The 21810-nt window shown below is 38.9% G+C and overlaps 1 long non-coding RNA gene across 1 annotated transcript; it reads left to right on the top strand.

Moving 5' to 3' along the window:
• The first annotated feature begins 20442 nt into the window (after positions 1 to 20442).
• Positions 20443 to 21541, top strand: LOC131682741 (uncharacterized). The gene is made up of 4 exons (XR_009304139.1): positions 20443 to 20747; positions 20817 to 20960; positions 21021 to 21189; positions 21386 to 21541. It is a non-coding gene; the product is annotated as an uncharacterized LOC131682741 (long non-coding RNA).
• The last annotated feature ends 269 nt before the right edge of the window (positions 21542 to 21810 follow it).

The raw sequence follows: 21810 nt of genomic DNA, 5'->3' as shown, positions 1-21810 counted from the left end.
ACAGTTCAACTCCGCTCTGGCCTGATCTGGCCTCCTAGAGAGTTTGGCACTAAATAAATTTCATGATATTAAAAATTTTAAAAAGAAGTTACATTTATAATAGTACTGAGAGCAACCCCCTCCCCCCAAAGGTTCCAGAAACGGACCACTGTCGACCATAAGCTCTGGAGCTGGATAGGAACCAGGAACAAACACACAAAAAAGCTGATTGATCATTTCAAGCGTTTTTCATACTTTCGATGCGAGGCTAGGTCAAAAAACTGGATTTTTCGCAAATATTTCAAAAAGTGTTTTGTAATGAGAATGCAGGTGGACGTATCCATTCACTACTAATTGATCCTGCAATACGATAGTACCGTTACATAGAGAAATCTTTGTTCTATCAAGGATAGATTAATACGTACCAATTCTGCAAACAGACGGGACATTTCAAACAATCCTGTTCAGAGTCCGCGGAGAAAGCTCATCGATAGAAATAAATTCCAACACACAGGTTTAACTTAAAATGTATTACCTTAACCACAAAAGAGTGCCACATTTATGGCTGCTTTTCAGACTATACTGCATCCCGCACCTCAACACCAACAATCATTTCTATAAGTGAGGGGGCTACTACCAAGAACGGAGTGTTCACAGTAGTGACCGGTAAAGGCAGGATATAAAGAAGAACATCCTATCGTGAAAATTAAGGTAGCTAGACGCAGTTGAAGAGGAAATAAATGTTTCCCCGACGCGCAAAAAGGTGTTTACGCACAACGAATCCGAACGGATAAATATTAATGCTTGTTTGATTGCTATAATTTTGTATATCGTGGTTTCATTTTGCTAATGCAGTTCTGGACTTAGAAAATTATGTTTTCTGATCGAATTGTTACAAAACCAAGTTTTGCAGAATATTTGATAGTGAAAATCATTTGGTCGAAAGCTATTTAGTCTAAAGCTGCTTGACCTAATGCCTCATGGCCGAAATACATTGGACCGAAAGGACCATCTCGCTGAAGGCTGTTTGGCCGAATGCTATTTGGCCAAAAGGATCGTTTAGCCGAATATTATTTGGCCGAATGGGTTACTTGGCAGAATGCTATTTAGCCGAAAAAGTCATTTGGCAGAATAGGTCATTTGGCATAATAGGTCAGTTAACCGAATGTCATTTGGTCGAACACCATTTGGCCGAATGCCATTTTGCCGAATGCCGGTTGGTCGAATGCTGGTTGGCCAAAGACAATTTAATCAAATTTAACAATTGCATTGTTCTTTTTTTTACCGCGTACTTAATGTGGTGTAACGATGGGTTCACAGTTCTATCGGTATCCAATGAAAGAAAATACAATGATTTCGATTAAAATAGCTGATATTAGAACGATCGATAAAGTAATTTTGACAATAAAAGCACAGCTGTTTCTTGCGCAGTAATGCACACAGTATACAGCAAACAACACATTTTCCTACACGCCTAATTTTTTTCTGGCGAGTCTCAGCTTTATTCGCATCTTTTGCCGAAATCTCAACAGCTGAGATCTCAGCAAACAATTTTTTTGATGAGATCTCAGTAAAAGTGACGTTTCATAGCTGATACTCGGAAAATATGACACGGCTGTTGGGCAATTGCCGAGCCGAATTGAGTGTGTAGATCAATTTATTTAATAGCAATCGAAATTAATTTCAAACCTTTGTCAATGTCCGTGTTTATTGAGATGAAATTGAATAAATCCATCATTTTGATAGCAAAATATGCCATGTTTACCGATGAAAAATGAAGAAACTTTTATCAACAACAGCAAATAATATAGGTACTGAAATGAATAATCAGTATTCAGTTTAAGGCAAAAAAATCATATACGTCACTAATTAAGTCGTATATATGTATTACTCTGTTACGGTTATTCAGTCAAATAGAATTGGTATTTTTGTAAGTATTACCCTTGGACCAAAAACAGTCGACCCAGTGAAATACGACAAAATGGTATTCGGAAAAATGGTATTCGGTAAAATGGCATTCGTCAAAATGGCTTTTGGTAAAATGAAATTCGATAAAATGGCATTCGGCAAAATGGCATTCTGCCAAACAGCATTCGTCAAAATTTGAGCTTTTTGGACTAGAGGTAGTTTTTTTCATAAAACGCTTATTTGACACGGCATTTGCAAAAGCTTTTTTACGCCGGGGTTTTTTTTACATAACATGTTACAAAAGTTCTTAAGACTATCACGTTATAATAAAAATTCACTTTCTAATGCTAACACTGAGGATAATCATCATTTTGAATATTTTTATTTATACTCTATTTTCTTGAATTTCATTGTATACCTATTGATAGTTTTTCTGTAATCTTTGTTTATTTTTTATCTTTATTTGTATCGTTTTATCTAACTTAACTAACTGCGAGGAAATCTAAATTGTTTGTGGGTAGCAAGGGAAAAAACTAGAAACGTTGTGGGGATAATTATATTTGAATATTTATTGTTTTCAGGAAATGATAAATATGGCCCATGTATGTAAGATTTCGTAAAGCGAGGATATCACGAACAGGAACATAGGGTAATTTTCTTCTGGATCGTAAGGAGTCTATCAATTGGGATCTGGCTTCACGACTAGAGGTAGTTGGCTAAATTGAACTAAGCCAAACAGCATTCGGCCAAATTGCGTTCGGACCATTGACCGGATAGCCCTTAAAGGAACTCCATGAGAGGAAATGTTTTTCATTAACTACAGTGTCACTTGTAAAATGTTCAAAAATAGCTTTTACAAGTTTGACACAAGGTTGCCCGAGAGAACATCGGGTTAGGGTGGGTGCTGGTAAGTTCATGTTTTATCGCTTTCAAGATCACCGATCACGTTGATCTCGTCGATGTGCCAGGTATTTCCTTGTGGAAAATTCTTCATGCTGTCCAATATCAATGAACTTTGGTAAGAATTCAATTGTGATGACAGCTCAACTTTTCTTTGTATTCGCTAATAAGATAAAGCGTACCATTAGTGTTTCAGGAAAACCAAATTCGTTCAAAGTTGCCCTAAATTTAACAAGCGTGATCTCTCCATGTGGTGTAGATGCACACTAACTTCCGAAGGCCTGTTTTATCGATCGTATTACACTATGGGTAATTTTACACTGGGTATACTGCCCATATATGCATAAGAGTCCCATATTGAAAAACAGCAAGCCGCGAAAAACGCTGTTCAAGATTTACTTTTTTCATTGAGCATTATGGATGGGACAACCATGTTGTGGTATTTTTTCGATATCTTCTGAACAAACCTAGTAATCTTATTTATGCATTATGATTCAGTGGTGATACAGAATACAATCCAACAGATAACTCAGTTTCGACAAAAACTCATATGAAACTCTTATGCTATGGGCAGTATACGCACCGTGTAAAGAGGCGAGGTAATTGCAAATCCTGACTCAACACGATTTTGGCACGAATTTCGCAATTAACACGGCTTCTGCATTTAGTTCTTTTTGAATTCAAAAGACCGTTGCCACGCACTTCAACAATATGGGTGTTTCCACAACGAGCTTGATGAGTAGATGCCAAAAATCAATGTTTGACGCCATTTTGAAAATGGAGAGAAGGAATTTTTTATCTCGGACCAATGTATAAAAATCCAAATGTTTGTGTCTATTGAATTATCCCTCGATCCATTCACGAAAAATGATAAGAAAGACTTTCTTTTGATTATAGCTCAAGGACTCTTTTTTCTAGAATCAGTCTGTGAGCTGTTTTTGTAATGAAATCGTTCAAGGTATTTATAAAAACTACAACTTTTTAGCGGCAGTGCTGCTAAATATGATTTTTTCCAATTACAAAATAAGACATATTTTCTCGAGATACATGAATTTCAATATTCAAAATTTTAATGCAGTCCTTCACCATTTTTAAAGAAAAGAAAATTTCAAATAACAATATAATGTATAGAAGCAAATCCCAAGATACAGTGTTTTGTAGGAAAAAAAACTTACACTAGTTGGAATAAAACAGATTTTCGAAGAAATCATGCATATTTTGAGCAAGAATGTTGTGGCTGTAAATCTTTTGAAAAAATGATTTATTTCGTTCTGCAAACGAAAGTTATTAGTGTTGAAAATCTCACGCTCTTGCAGCTTCTAATATTGCTCTTGCACTCGTTCGACATAAAAAAGTATGAATGTTTCAGCGAAAACTAAATACACGCCAATTAGGCAACTTGCATTTCAGAGAATCCACAACTTTGCATCCGGGCGCTTGGTCTTACTTCAGCATGTACGTGATTCGAAAAGATCAAGTTTCGAACGAGTTCGATGCCAACTTTTGAAAAGATTGTCAATGGATACAATTGTTCGACGTATCCTCAGACCAAGAAAAGTGCTGAGCTGATTGGAACAAATGCTGCTGGTCTGCAAACTTCTCAGTCCACCACCAGCAATCAGCAAAGTTACTCGATTCAAATAACTTGAACTGTCAGTTTTCTTCAAATTCAAACGAGACAATCAGCAGGCGGAAGTTTTCCCCTTGCATGGCCAACTATACAAAACGGGTAGGGAATTCTAACACACACCAGGCACTCTAAGAGCTCACTTTCACGAAACCACAAATAAACGTCCGTTGTCAAACAAGCAACAAATTGCTGCCTTCGATTTCCGCTGGCGATACCGGCTCTCGAGCACGGGTTTGTTCAAGCTGCCCGACCTGAGCAGGTACTCTGATGGGAAAATTGGTAAAAACAAGACGAATGCGATTGTTGCACGCTCATCAAATCGTGCTTCTGTGGATTTATGATACCCAACCAGAGCCTTCGCCGATCAGTTTGTTAGCGCTCCAACCACCCGAACCGAATCGATTCAGCAAATGAGGCTTCCCTATGGATGGACTTTCCGGTCGGATGGAGTTTTGCTTACCTATGACCGAAAACGATAACAACAACAACAACAGCAGCAACCATCGCTGGCCGTTACCAGGGGCCAATTGTTCAGGAAAGGCATGAATCAACAATGAAAGGTGGAACGATGCTGATCAACAAGGTAGGCTTATTTAGGTTCAACGAGTTTCGTTTGATAGGTATAGAACAAACGGGTAACAGTAGTAGGTCATGATATTAGGTAAACAAGGACCAACTGTCTAGTCGATTATATTGCAATGGCAAATTGCATTCCTTTCAGAACAGAAGCTTTGAATGCATCTTTTAGAATTATTTCTTTAAACACCAAGGCGTCTTACCATTAATCGTGCTGATGGAAAACCAAAGACAAATGATTTTTCCGGTGCATGCAGTGAGGGATCATCTCGGGATAGAATGAATGGACGTGTTCTACTTTCCGCAAACCTCACATCAATCAATGTTTACTTGTTTCTCGACCCTGTGGCGACACGGACCGAGCAGTGGGTTGATTCACAATATTTATTTTAGGTTAGTATGTTTCATTCATCACTGGAGGGATTCTCATTTCATGCACAATTTCCGCGAGAAGGAAAAGGTTCCTGTTGGAATGATGCACTGGACATGTGGTCAGTTTTATTCAAGGGAAGCACTCCCGGTTGGAATATTTCCTTTATCTCTGGCGTCCCAGTGTTGTGAAACTACACAGCGAAAAGAAATGTAAAAATGACCACGGGATTTTAGACATAATGTAAAACACGTTTTTGACACCTTAATCCATTTATATCTTAGAACTATACTTGTAAATCTAAAACAAATTAATAGAAACACAAACAAGACACATATCTACACATACAGACATTGAACCAAATCGTCGAGATGAGTCGATTGGTATAAAAGACTCGGCCCTCCGGGCCTTAAAAAATCCTCGCATATTGAACGGTTCCCATACCTTTCTTTAATAAGAAACGTGAAACGAGAACTCTGAAAAAACACTCTTTATATGTTATCAACAACCATTGTTTGGATCAGCTGCTTTGATTAAAAATGAACTAGTTCTCCACCAAGCATGCTCTGATTTTTTGGTTTATAATATTGTTGCCTCCGCTGGTGCTGGTTCAAAATTCGTGCAAATCAGAGCCCTGGTTGCGGTAACTGGTAGAAACAACATCACAAAGTAACTGTACATATTCGTGGAAAATGTTCAGGGGAAGGATAATGCAGAGAGAGAGAGAGAAAAAACTATTCGCAGCTGTTGAATTTCAAATAGCAGTTTAAATATTCAGAGAAAATATTATGATTATGTGGAATCGGAAACCAGCAGCAACTTCACCATGGTTTGTCGTTGGCGGAATCTGCCAGTTGCAAAAGGGTTACTTCACTGATCTGGTGATGAGAAGAAAGGAAGTCCGTAGTAACAGATGATGATGCTGATGATCATGGTGATGGTAACGAGATTGCAGAAATATTTTCGTGGAACGTGCCAATGTTATTGAAATTTAATATAACACCTTTTAATCTGTTCGGAACTCGACTAAATAAACATAAACATTAACCTTCAATCGAAAAGTTCGGCCTTATTTTATCGCGATGAGAACATCCTTATTTAGTGGAATAGCGTAAAAAGGCTAAAATAAAAAAATAAAAAAAAGACAATAAATCAGAGATATGAACCACTTAAAATAATATTCCGAATACACCAAATGTTTAGAAAAATAATAAAGGCAAGGTACAAATATGAAATCATAACAGTTTTGTTTCTTTGTTTCAAATTTGCTTTACTGAAAACAAATACAAAGAACAATGTCAAACTGAGCGTCAAAGCTACTGGAGTGAATAACGCTTTGAAAGCGATAGTGCCTACTCTTCACAAAACGAAAATCAATTGAAGATTGACATCTACTAACTACCAACAGATTGAAGTAACGCCTTGGTTTTTACGCAGCACCCTTCCATCGATATTCTCAGTAGGCCATGAATGGAAAAAAATCGCTAAACATCATCAAATTATAATACGTAATAATATAATCAACCGAGAAGACGCTAGCCGAACCATAAATTCGGTGATTAATATAATGACGGAAAAGCGACACAACGAGTCCAGATTTATTCGGACCGATTTATATCCGGTATTTGGCGTTGGTTGGTTTGTTGCGGGGGCGAAAAAATGTGACGTTGTCTTGCTACTGATTACGGAAAGGATGGCTGTTGTATATTTTCAGCTTAGGTCGTTGCAATAAAACTAATTTACGTTGCCGAATATCGGGTGTTCCTCGACCAAGTGTGACATTTGTTTGGTTTGGCACGCGATACCTTAGTAATATATCTCTTAATTGTTAAAATGAAGAAAAGAAAAGAACGAAAAATTTCTTGCTTCCGATTGGATTACTCTTTGGAACGAAAGCATGATAGTAGACTATCGAAATAGTTTGATAAACATTTTCGATCGAAGTAGCCTTTTTGCGAAAACCAGAAATTAGCACTGGTGACATTTTTTATTTAATTCGTTCATTTGATAAGGCACGTTTGCGTTAGCTTGAAGGTGCCAATTTCTTTGTTTTATATTTTAAATCTCTTAAAACTAAGGGATTACACAATGAAATATATTTTTTATAATTTAACAGCTATTTCAAAGCTGGTGATATATTTTATATATATGCGGGAACAATACAAACTTATACAATTAGGGGGTCAATTGGAACTAACCTTCATAAGGTGAATCCATGAACTGAGACGTCGGGTGATCCTTCTCGTACCGGCAGGGGCCCTTCCAAACGACTTCGTCGTACGGCTCAGACACCAAGTTGGGCGTGTGATATTTACGCTGTAGGTCCCGTATTTGTTGACTCATTCAAAAGAGATGTTCCGTGTCACCTTGAAGTCGCATCACACCATTGATGGTGTACAGTACATGCGGAAGAGGGCACTTCTGAGATGTTCCTTGGGCTCGAAGGGTATCCAATAGTTGAGACCTGGCGAAACAATACTCGGCACATGCCCAAACAATATGTACGATATCGTGACAGCCGTTCAACAGGCGAATGAATTTGTTCGACCAAATTCTGTTTCAGGGATGCCGCATTGAAATCTGCGTTTCGGTCAAAATATCTTTTTACAATCTGCGATAACTGAAACAGGAAAAAATCTGTGAAAATCTGAGAAAATTTTCCGAAAAATCTGTGAAAAATCACAATATTTCCAAAAAATTGTGAAAATCTTTGAAATTTTCATCAAAATGCCAAAAATCTGCCATCTGCGAAAAAGAATCTGTGATTCAAAATTGTGAAAAAAATCTGTGAATATGGTAACCCTGTTTCTTGTAAAATGGCTGAATTAAAACCTCACCATTTTTCGCAACATATGATTTTTTTTTCTATTTTTAAAAGGAACAAAGACGTAATCCTACGTCAAACAACTGCTCTGCTTCCCCAGCGGCGTCTGTTCGTCTTCATCGGATCAATTCACTGTACAAGCAGGGGTACCGTCAAACAAAGACTGACCTTCACTATATCGTAAACCGGGGTGACTTTGATCACTCGAAACTTTTTTCGTAGATCGCTTATTAAACCAGAATAGTTTACCGAATCATTTTAATGTGAAATGATTTTTACTCTAAACTTATAAAATACGGATTTGTTATACTTTCTCAGTATATTGTTCGGTTTTTGGGTACAAAAACTACAAAAAACCGAAATTTGACTTTACCTTATTTTTACGAAGCTTCGTAAAGTGTCTATTTTTTATAAAACAAATAGATCTCAAATTTGAGCAAGAGTAATAAATTACAAGCGTGCTTTTATTTCCCTTGAGAGTGGGATTACTTTTAAGAATTTTTTATTTTAAATACAATTTGTTTTTGTGAAACTAGTTGACAATTATTTCAAATTATTTTTAGTTAAAATTCGCAACATTTTTTTTATTGTTCAATATTTCAACGTGTTAAAATGGCCGAAATTTTTTGTACATTGATAAAGTACTTAAATAAAACGGTTTTATAAGTTTTAAAGGTTTTCAGAATCTTTTATTCTAGTTGGACACAACTTTTACGAATTTTGGTTACTCGAATTTTACAGTGCACTGAAATAATTTGTATAATACCAATTAACATCTATTTAACGATGAGTATCTTTCCAGAATTAGTTTAAATAAACATTTGAATTAAAAACATCGACAAAAATAAATTAATGTGGGTGAACGTGCAGGTTATCAATGTCACCCGGTTTACGGTACTTTATATGCTACATCGTCGTTGTTGTATCTTATGACAAACGCCATTTTGGGGCAAACTTAGTTTGATATGCCACACTACTTGTCTGAAAAATCTCTACAAGTGGCGTTTTCAGAATTTTGAAATTCTACTTGGTTACTAAGATATAGCGAAAAACATGATGAGAAATTATGATTTTTATATTTCTTACGAAAGAAATGTATAGAATTCGCTCAAACTACGAAAACTATTTCCGAGGATCGGAGGGCCGAGTCTCATATGCCAATCGACTCAGCTCGATAAATTGAGACAATGTCTATATGGGTGTGTGTGCGTGTGTGTGTATGTGTATGTGCACTAATGTCATGTAATTATCTCAGCAACCGCTGAACCAATCTTAACGAAATTAGTTTCAAAACAAAAACCCAACGTTGCCATTTGACACTATTATTTTTGTTTTTCGATATGTTGTTTACTCTCTTAGATATGGATGATTTTGTCGAAACACAAATGGTTTGAAGCAAATAACTTGCAAACAAAACAATGCAACCGTATTATTCATAATTAGAATTAATAAGAAAGTTTGTAAAAATACCTTTCGAATAAGCTATAGATTGTCAAAATCTGTTCACGAACGGCGGAGATATTAAACATTTTGTATTTTTATTCCTCGCTTACCAATTTCACTAACTAAAAATGAGATCGTTACATACAGAGTATTGCTTTACGGGTGTTTTAGGGGTAAATCTAAACCAATTTTGAATATCGGGGTATGAAACACATCTGCGTGATTCAAGCAATTCGATTTCGAAAACATTTTGTGAATTTAGTTAATAATTAATTAACTATTTCCTAAAAATTAATACGCAAGTTCACTTCAAAGCCAAAACAATGTGTAAATTCACTTCAAAGTGAAAATTTGTCCAGAGTTGATGTATTTATCCGTTAGATTAAGCATTGTGTTCAGTCGTGAGATAGACGTTGGATGGTATATGAATGCACAGATCACCAAGTAATCCACCTAGCAGTACGACAATAGATTTCTAACATAATTCATAGTCAAGATCTTCAACTAATCTTAAATATTTGTTAGCATCCAAGCTAATTTAATCATGCGATGTATTTGTTCAGGTTTAAGAAAACAAACCTATTTTCGTCTTCTGATTCCCTATTAATAGTTTTTTTATTTTAGTGTAGAACAGAGCTACTTGCGGAAACAAACTAAATATTACATTCTACTTGAAACAGAAAATATTTGTGGTCCTGGAAAAATTTGCAAAAACTTTGTATTATGAGAAAATTATAACTAATTTATGTTCAAACCCTTCTTTTCTCTGAAGATGATGGGCTATGCTTTCAAAACGTCACTGCACTGAGGAGAGTCATATGACCAAAAACCGAAAATTACATCAACTCCAATTTAACTCAATTCTATACGTATAGTTTGTATATACTATAATTACGGAAAGCCTTCGGTATTTCAAACTGGTTTTTTGGTAATATGGTTGTTTTCAGTGGCGTAGTAGCGGGGGGTTTGGGGACGAAACCCCCCCCCCCCTGAAATATTTTGGAGAAATTTGAAAAAATTGAAAATGTTAAACAAAAACATGCCTAATATTTTAAATGAAATTCTCAAAGTTTCATTTGCAAAAGTTATCTTGTGAAAATATTTCCTTATAGTGAAAATTGGCTGCAGACTCGACATCTACCTGTCGACACGTTGTGGAGGCTAGCTCAACCGCCGAGGACTATAATGAGTAGATCGCGGCGAAGCGAGGAGCTAGGAGCTTAATGGTTCACGAAACGGATATCGGTACCGAGAGAAATTTCCCCACATTCTGTAGTCCTTGACTGACGGCGAACATGGACTGGAGAGTGTGAGAGAAGTATCCCCATAGAGACCACCAGGCGATTCGCTACCGCATCGGCCGAACCCTGCTGCAGCACGAAGAAGGACCGCCGGCAAGCTAAAGTGGAAGACGAAAGCCTTTAACGAAAACCTCTTTGTTGAGTTACTTCGGCGAACAACGGAATCAAGTACGTTGATGCGGCAAGAAGGATTGTGACGGCTTGTGACGTTACAATGTCACGAAAACTAGGGCCATGCAGTAGACGGCGTGCAGCTTACTGGTTAAATGAGTAACTCAGTACGCTACACGCTGCTTGTCTTAGAGCCAGAAGGCGGGCTCAGAGCGCAAGATCGGAGAGTGAGAGAGGGGCGCAAGCGACGTATCTAGAAGGTAGGGACTCTTTAAAACGGGAGATCAAGCTTAGCAAGCCAAACGCCCATTTCTGGGGGATGCGTACTGAGTCGTCATGACGAAGACGAGGGTCCGTCGACACCAGCTGAAATATGCCGGGGTAAGCTAAAGATAATCGTTGAGGGTCTCTTCCCGAATCACGCTTCAACTACCTGGTCACCGACACCGTACGGCGAAGAAGAAGGAGGTAACACAGTCGAGTGGCAAGTGACTAACAACGAGGTCAAAGACGCGTCGATATGACCAAAACCAAAGAAAACCCCCGGTCCGGATGGAATAGCAACCGTGGCGCTAAAAACTGCGATCCTGGCATATCCGGACATGTTCAGGATGTTACTGCTGAATTCTATTGCAATGCCGCAGCGTGGCATAAAAGAATGAGCCAGATCCTCAAGAGCTACTTCCAGAGTAGAGCACTGCTGTACCGGATGAACAAAAGGGCAGAAGACAATGCGAGTCGCAGCGGGCGTTACTCAGGGCTTCATTCTCTGTCCAACACTTTGGAATGGGATGTACGATGCACTGATAACACAAATTCGTGAAAATAATGAATCATGCAATGCACGAGTTCATTCGTCGTTTTCTGCAACGAAGTATTTTCGTGCATTGCAGATAGTAAGTTTCGTTCATTTCAATAACAAGAATGGCCGTACGAGGGATGAAAAGTCACCACTTGTGACTGAACACCCAATATACTAAATTAGAAATGTAATGCAAACAAAACAATATAATCAAATAGAATATAATATATAAAAAAAGAATGGCCGTATGGTGAACGAAAGCTTTCGTAAATTTTACACATTTAATGTACACTGCACGAATGTTATCGTTGATAACGACATTATTTTTCGTGAATGAAATGAAATGTTTTGTTTATTTTGATAAACGTTTGTGTATATTACGAAGGATTTCGTTGGTCGCACGAAATCCTTTCGTTTATCTTAGAAAAGTTTTCGTATTTATTAGCCTATTGTTTTCAGTCGATCTTTTGGGATCGATGTTTGACAACATCGTTTTTTTTATTTAAAAAAATCGATGTGGCCAAATTGTACGAAAGTTATCGACATTATTTTTCGTGAAAAAAACGAAATGTTTCGTTTATTTTAATAAACGTTTATGTATATTACAAACGATTTCGTTGGTCGCATTCGATCTTTTAGGATCGATGTTTGACAGCACCGATATTGCTCCGGCAGAGAAAAAATCATTAAAAATTCATACAAAATCAACGAGCAGTTCGCGACGGCTCAACTGATTCTGTACTGCTCCAGATTCTGAATCAACTGGAAGCGAAAGAGGTTCAGGAAATCTTCCTGCAACCGGCGGACACGGATACGACTACTAAATAGTCAGACAATAACAATTATCTGACGTATAGCAACAATTGCTCCATATTGCTCTTTTGATATGGACGGTTTGACGAATGGTGCTCGTAAATATTATAAAGATATTCGTATATAACTGCGAACGACTCGTTCGCTGAATGAAGCTGTTTCGTAATAAGCTAACGAAAGTCATTTCGTGGTTTTCACGAAAAACTCTTAATAAAAAATAAAAGTGTTTCGATAGAACTACGAACGATTCATCATATGTACGAAAAATTCGTATATTTTATGAAAGTTGTTTGTACGAAATTAATTCCTAGAGATTTACGAATATATTCTATCAGTGAGGGGTCTTAACACTGCGGCTGCCCAGGAAAGTGAAAATCGTTGGTTTGGTGGACAATGTGTCACTAACGGTGAGACACTTGAAGAAATGGAGGTGTCGGCGACGGACACAATCTATGCGATCGAGAGCTGGATGAACAGGTCAAGCTGCAAATGGCTCACTACAAGACGGATTTGTTGTTGGACAGCAACTGCAAAGCGGTTCAGCGGATACAGATCACCATCGAAGGGCATGTGAATGCATCGAATGCGTGCACTGAAGCAATTGGGTGTGAGTGATAATCGACGACTGATTGAGCTTAAACAACCACGTTGATTACACATGCGAAATGTCGGGTCTTTATCTAGTGTTTCCTCATCGATTCTGCGATATGGGGCTCCTGCTTGGGGTGCGGCGCTGAAAACCAAGTGGACCCGCGAAAAGCTGAACAGGACGCTTCGACTGCTGGTCGTACGAGTTGCGATTGCGTACCGGAGGCAGTGTGCCTTGACGCCGAGATGATCCCCATCTGCATTACCCTGACGGAGGATATCAAGAGCTACAATCAATGAAACGTCAGAAACGTGAGCGAGATAATGAGAATCGATTCGATGGTGATGTAGCAGCAGTAATGGAATAATACGGAGAAAGGAAAGTGGACCAACCGGCTCATCCAAAGCTGTCGACGTGGCTCAATAGAAAGCACGGAGAGATGACCTTCCACCTGAAACAGCACCTACCGAGCCAAGGCTGCTTAAAGAGTATCTTCATCGGTGTGGGTACACTGTGCCTGGAGCGTCTTTGAATGTCCGAGGTTTGAATGACGTGCAGGGAGCTACTTAAAACGGGAGGACCGGACATCAACCCGGATAATGTAGCCAACAGAATGACAAGCGACGTAGAGACGTGGAACGCAGTAAATAGAAATATGATGTAGATCAGTGATTCTCAACCTGTGGTCCGCGGGCCTCTAGGGGGCTGCGAAGTCATTGCTGGGAGTCCGCGATGAAAAATATATTTTCCGAGTGCATATTGAAATTTCAAATCTTGTTTCCTAACAAATTGAAAATAACATATTGATAGCATACAAAATTGATGTTTATTTGTGGGGGTCCACAGCAACCCAGTGTGATATCTAAGGGACCGTGGTACGAAAAAGGTTGAGAACCGCTGATGTAGATCATGACCGTCTTACAGCGGAATGGACATTGAACAACGGTTTCGGGAGAGCAATCACCGCCAGGGAACTCTCCGCAGGTATAAGCTAGATCCACCGATCTTGGGAAAACTTTTTTCGCCAGGGAACTCTCCGTTAGCGTAAGCTAGATTCACCGCTGAGGACTAGACTGAGTAGACAGCGACGAGACACCACTAGTCGCGGGTCATCGGCGCACCAGTGCAACGGATACCTTGCTTTACCAGAATCGCCGAACTGACCTCGGTACCTAGATGATTAACTCGATCTTAGGAGAACTTCTCTCGCCGGGGAATTCTCTGTCGGAGTAGGTCAGGTCCATCGTCGGGGACTAGACCAAGTTGTTCGCGAACAAGTCGAGCACTGAATGGACCATCAAGGAAGTAATGCTAAATGGCCCACGATGAGAACTAAATGGCTTAAAGGAGTTGCGGTGCTAAATGGCGCCGGTTACGGAGCCAAAGGGCTCAAGAAGTTGTAGTACTGAAACCAAATAAGAATCGGTATCGGGAGAACTTCTTTCGTCTGGGACCTCTCCGTCAGTTTACAGTCAGATTCACCGTCGGGAACGAGACCGCGTAGACCGCGACGATACACCACCAGTCGCGCCGGGGCTCCAGCAAACTGGATGCCCTACTCTACCGGAATCGCCCAGAATCAGACAGTCTGAAGTTTGCCGCCCAGATTATCCTCGTAGAGGAAGAGCATTTATTCTATACCAACAGCTAGCATTCCTACCTTGACTGCCCCAACCCGTTCCCTGAGTTGTTCGTTTTTGAACATTTTTTCATATATACAACAAAAACATTTTATATCCCCCCGAAACATTTTCTTACTACGCCACTGGTTGTTTTAAGACAAAAATGTTGAAAAGAGACATCCCACGTGCACTTTTTTAAACTTTGAGTGCTGTGTGAGTGAGTGTTCGAGTGCTCCGTATTCTACACGTAAATTAGCGAGGATTACAATCACAGTTGATGCATTGGACAGATAGTTGATCTCACTGAATTTATGTCATACATGTTACTGTGTAACTACAACTGATACTGAGTTGTACTCAAAACCGCAATATACATCTTTATGACCAAAGTGATTAAAAGCATAGTGTGACCAAAAATGTTTATTTAGTAAGAACTGGCTTCGCGCCCAAAATGAAATGATTGTGTGAAGACAGTACTGATGAGTTGTGCATCACTTCTTTAATGCAGTATGTAGCAAGACGTGATGATATCCAAAGCAGCACCACATGCATCGTGACTCTGGTTCGCAGTTCTACACTGAAAATGAAAGTTACTTATTTTTTGGGTTAAATTTGCTCACTGGGAAGTTTATACATGGGCAACCCAAAATTAGGTAGAAATTTGAACATGGCGATTACCCATAATTTGAGTTGGTCGCTGTGAACTTCGTGCTGGGTAAGAATTGAATAATGACGTCTACTCAAATTCAAGTTCATCGCTTTGTACTTATATTTTGGGTAGCCCATTTCAAACAAAGTAGTAGGTAATGTTTTTGACAGCCATTTTTATTGTTGTGAATAAAATTGCATGAAGTGGCTCTGGAAAAGAATGGTAATTATAATGCATAATGCAATAATTTCAATTAAAATTAATGATTAATTTATTTCAGCCTAGAAACTTAGGATAAAGCAATTAGCGCTGGATCTAAAACATGAGTCGGTGAGTACTGTAACGTTGTTTATTTTTTGATTGTGGGTTCATGTTGAGTTGCTCATATCATTTAAATAGCGGCCACCGCATCATTCCGAAACCTGATCGGACCTCGAAAGACACATTGAACTCATGATGGGACGTTGATGATTCATATTTTTTGGAAATGTCTGAAATGCATATCGCTAGAATTAAAATAGAATATAACTACTAGAGGGCAATGGCAGCGGCTAGCGGTGATTAATTATTTTCTCGCTCTTACATATGATGGGCCCATTAGATTGACATTTGTTGCCCCTGACACACGCAGGTTAAAGTAATGAGTAACAATAGCAGCTACAAAGTGATACAGTTTGGCAATTATATACCAAATGTTCCAGGCTGCAACAATTCTAATTCGAGTCTATTGATCAAAAGCAGGTAAAAACCTCAAGCGGTGTGAATTTAGTAAACGGGGTAATTCTAAAAGATGCGACGAAATGTTGAATGATAAAAGGTCGAATATAGCAAATGATTGAAAATAACAAAGGTTCCAATGTTACTAAAGGTTTAATGAAAAACCTGTTTTAATCCACCTAGCGGTGCAATTGTGCCTTTCTCATTTCTCTAAACTATGGCACGGAGGCTTTTTATGTTCAACATAATTGTGGAAATGTCCATTACATTCTTAGTACACTTTGCACTTATACACAATGGCATGCCAGCCACGAACTTGATGAGCTACGTGTCGACGGTGAAACACTTGAAACAAAAAAATATCATACTCCATTAGCCTAATCAGCATTAGATCAATGTTATCTGCTTGCTAACTCATTTTGTCATGCGGTGATGGGTATGCGGGGAGGGCGAAAGTCCCATGAACGAACGACTCCCCAGCTTAAATTGGTATGCTTTGTAATATAGTGGTGGTTTAAAGATGATGGGGTTGAAAGGGAGGGGTATGAGGTGGTAGTCTGAGGGGTGATTTAAGGAGATTTTTAAAGGAGGGGAGTGAACAGTAGAGGGGGGGGGGTGTAACCCCTCTCCGTAAATCATCAACTACGCCCCTGTTAAAATCCAGAAACCTTATGCGAGTCGAAAAAAAAATTGACCGGGGTTAGGTTGACGTTTTTCAGAGTGATTGCATAACCTTTCTATATGAGAAAGGCAAAAATGTGCAAAATCCAAAAAAGTGAATCTTCGTCAAATTTTTTTCGTGTTTGCATCAAATCTCTACGTTTTATGCACCTTGAATACATTTAGCATCAAAAATAAAAATTCTATTTTTAATTTTTCCTATAGTTTTTATGAGAAATTTCTGTGTGGCCGCACTCTGAAACCCGTAATTCCGGAACCAGAATTCCGATCGATACAAAATTCAATAGCAGCCGATGGGAAGGTTGCACCTTTCATTTGAGACTAAGTTTGGGCAAATCGGTCCAGCCATCTCTGAGAAAAATGAGTGACATTATTTGACACATACGCACATACATACACACACACATACACACACATACATACACACATACACACACACATACAGACTTTTTCCGATCTCGACGAACTGAGTCGAATGGGATATGACACTCGGCCCTCCGGGCCGGGATTGGGTTGACGTTTTTCAGAGTGATTGCATAACCTTTCTATATGAGAAAGGCAAAAATGTGCAAAATCCAAAAAAGTGAATCTTCGTCAAATTTTTTTCGTGTTTGCATCAAATCTCGACGTTTTATGCACCTTGAATACATTTAGCATCAAAAATAAAAATTCTATTTTTAATTTTTCCTATAGTTTTTATGAGAAATTTCTGTGTGGCCGCACTCTGAAACCCGTAATTCCGGAACCAGAATTCCGATCGATACAAAATTCAATAGCAGCCGATGGGAAGGTTGCACCTTTCATTTGAGACTAAGTTTGGGCAAATCGGTCCAGCCATCTCTGAGAAAAATGAGTGACATTATTTGACACATACGCACATACATACACACACACACATACACACACATACATACACACATATACACACACATACAGACTTTTTCCGATCTTGACGAACTGAGTCGAATGGGATATGACAATCGGCCCTCCAGGCCGGGATTAGGTTGACGTTTTTCAGAGTGATTGCATAACCTTTCTATATGAGAAAGGCAAAAAGGTTAAAATTCAAAAAAAGAATAATGTATTCTCACCGTTATGACGCGTCACCTCACCTATTTTGGTGAGGTGAGAGCGAAAAAGCGATCACCGCAGTCACTTAGGTGACTATAGTCACCCAAGGTGACAGAAGTCACGTGGCAGAGCGATTCCAATAATTATTTTGAGTGACGACGGTCACCGTAAGATGGAAAAAAGTGACCAAATTCTCACCTAAAAAATGTAGGTGATTAGAACCAAAAAGTGTTGCGTTTACTTTCAGATTTTTTTGAATTTTCGGGTAACATTTCCTTTTGGATAATGGCAGTTGGGAAGTTTCTGAATGACGTAAATTGATGATAGGCGTTTTTTTGAAATTCAAGATGGCGGCTTCTGGTTACAACAAACACTTAAAACCACCGTTAATATAGGTGTCATTTGAAAGGTAGTGTTTAGTAGAAGGCAAAAAATGATGGTTGGAGCCATTTGAAAATCTAAGATGGTGGATTCCGATTATCACAAAACACTGAAAACCACCATCAGCATGGGTGTCATTTGAAAGGTAGAAATTAGTAGATGGCAAAAATTGATAATTGGCGCCATTTTGAGTTCAATGATGGCGGCTTCCGGTTACTACAAAACATTGAAAACCATCATCAATATGGGTGTCAATTAATATGTAGTGTTTAGTAGAAGGCAAAAATTAATGATTGGCGCCATTCCGAAATCCAAGATGGCGGCTTCCGGTTGCCACAAAACACTGAAAATCACCACCAATATGGGTGTCATTCGAAAGGTAGTTATTAGAAGAAGGCGAAAATTGATGATTGGTTCCATTTGGAAAACCAAGATGGCCGCTTTCGGTTATCACAAAACACCGTAAATCACCATTAATATGGATTTCATTGGAAAGGTAGTAATGAGTAGAAGGCGAAAATTGACGATTGGAGCCATTTGAAATCCAAGATGGCGGCTTCCGGTTACCACAAAACATCAAAAACCATTATCAATATGGTTGTCATTTGAAAGGTATTGATTAGTAGAAGCCAAAAATCGACGATTGGCGCCATTTTGAAATCTAAGACGTTGACTTGGTTTGTTTGATAGAGCCAATCAAACGAATTTTCATGCGAGAGGTGACAGAATGGGGTCAATACACTGACAAAATTGGGGGTAGACTGAATCAGGCACAGGTTTGGCAGCCCTGTCAGATTTCTGCGCGTATCCTGTCGGGTTAGTTCAGCTAGGACAAACTCGGTGTCGCTCGCGTTTTCTGGCAAATTTTGACAGGAGCCGAGCTAAACCCTGGCATAACTCGGATATAAACTGTGTAAAGATCCTGGCAATTCCTACCTGGTAGAATTTAGCACGAATCGAGCAAAACATCTGACAAAGATGTGGCAGGAACCGTACAGAGATCTTGGTCGTACATTTCTGGCTCGATTCTGGATAAAAGTGAGCAGCATCGGTTGGTTTGACCGCTTCTGTCAGAAACGGTTGTTGCATTTGAGCGAATTCGTTGCCAGAATTCTCGCACAAATCGCGCAAAATGCTCGCAGAAACTCTGTCAGCATCAATTTCGCTGTGTTCAACTTTTGCTAACTTTCTGCTTGCCACGCTGACCGGGCGGTGGCTGATAATATCGGGTCTTCCCTATATTTCTAAGTACTTCGATAACTATGTTTCTAGAATCATCCATTTCGTAAACTAGCATACGGTGAAATGGAAATCGTCGTACTGACGCTCTTCCTTTTTTCAAATCATCTATCTATTGCTTTTAACCCTTTCATGTCCAAAGTTTTTCTAGTGCATGCAGGGTTTCAAAACTATTTTTCCTTGAAAACAGTGAGGTTAAGAAACACGAAATCATTTTTCATAAAGATAAGAGCTTCCCTCGCAGCGCTAGAAGCTGCTCAATTTCTACTTTCTAATGGTCAATTCCCCTAGAATATTCGATTTGAAACAGATTTTGCTTAGTGACCGCACCCCACAACCCATAACTCTGGAATCGGAGATCGGATCGAGATGAAATTTAATAGCCATTTACGGGGATAAAACACCTTTCATTTGAGACCAAGTTTGGTCGAATCTCCGGGAAACAAATGAGACTGTAATTCTGAATTTGGATACCGGGGCTTCCGGAACCGACGATGGTGGCCAATGTGACCAAAGAGACTTTTAATGGCTGTTAGTGACCTAGTACTACAAATCTAAGTAGATGTGGCACCATTTTGAAAAAGTTTTCACCTTTATACATTCATTACAGAATTTTGAAAATCGACATTGTCTGGCTAATCGTACTCTTCACTCTGCAATTCCGGAACCGGAAGTCGGATCCATTATAAATTCAATAGCAGCCTATAGGAATGTTGTACCTTTCATTTGAGACTAAGTTTATGAAAATCGGTTCACCCATCTCTGAGAAAAGTGAGTGAGACTGCGGTCACATACACACACAGAATTGACGGATTGTATGGAATGGTATATGTCACTCGGGCCTCCGGGTCTCCGTTTAAAAGACGGTTTTCAGAGCAGTTTTCTATTGAGAAAGGCAAAACGTAAATCGTATGAATAATTTGTAGCAAATAGTGGCACATTTTACACTTTTATAATTAGTGGCTCATGTCCCTTCAGATTTGACCGCACTTACCGCTTGATGACGTCCCAGTTTGATATTTCTTTTGAGTGTTTTGAGAAAACTGAGAAAACGAAAATCGTCAACGCAGGCCTGAATACGGTTAAAGAAATATAAACAAATTTTGGTATCCTCGCATCGTTGTCCGGAGCAGTTGGATATGTAAGGATATTTATTATTTTTAATCTAGTCCTGTAATTCAATTCTATTAATCGAATCGTATATTTAAAGCATTGTCATCAATAACCCCAGGGTTGAAAAATTGATTCGGTTCTGTGACTTCGAATCTAAAGACTATGGCGTGCGGCATCGAAGAATTTATTCCGTGCACTTTAGGTCGTCTTGTTTCAAACACCTATTAAATCTATCTAAAGGGTAAATGTTGCAAAATTACACAAACTAAACATTAAAAATCTGACACGTTTCGTTTTGTAGATGATGATCGAGTTGCACTTTTTGTTGCCAACGAACGGAAAACAGCGACCAGCTGCTGCATTTGCTCCACCACCCGTTTTTTCTAAGAGATCAGAGATGTGTATTTTCGCTCTGCAGTTTGTTGCTTTTAGCTAAATAGTTGAAGAAATTTTTCTCCTCAAAATATTTGGTAAGTAAATAAGAACAGTTTTGCATGTAATATAAGTTGTTATCGTGGGCGTGGAAACGACATTTATTCACTATTACTTATGGATACACTGGAAGATAAACTAATGGCGTTTTCGTTTTTGACTCAGCACTACACCAGTGTAGTCGAAAAAACAAAAGCGCCATAAGACTAACTTAATTTCTACCACTTTTTATAGATTATTTCTGCTGCCTCTGCACTCCTTGCTGTCGTTCGATTCCGTTCACGTAGCTTCGACGTGCTGCCTCGTGGATCATCAACTCGTTGGTAGCGAGCCGCGTGGCTTGTTTCGATATTCCACCTATTACTATGGGCCTTGGTTGCGTTTAGATGACCTCGCATCTGCGTGGTGCCTTCAGGTATGGTTAAGATGATCGGTCGTGGTATAACGTATATATAATAACATTTTTTGCAGGAAACTTTTCAATCATGTCAAACTGAGGCTTCCAATAGTCAACACCGGTGAAACAACGTCATCTCGGTTATTGACTTCAGATACATCGAGCAATACGGAACATTTGAACAAGACTGTAGCTTACCCGAGCTCCGAGCCACTACAATTCCATTTGACTTTAGTCATACCGGCTGGAATATAATATAGAA

This window comes from Topomyia yanbarensis, chromosome 2 (assembly GCF_030247195.1).
Source record: "Topomyia yanbarensis strain Yona2022 chromosome 2, ASM3024719v1, whole genome shotgun sequence".
NCBI lineage: Eukaryota > Metazoa > Arthropoda > Insecta > Diptera > Culicidae > Topomyia > Topomyia yanbarensis.
Note: the sequence above shows the minus strand (reverse complement) of the source record. Positions and strands in the feature narration are given on the sequence as shown.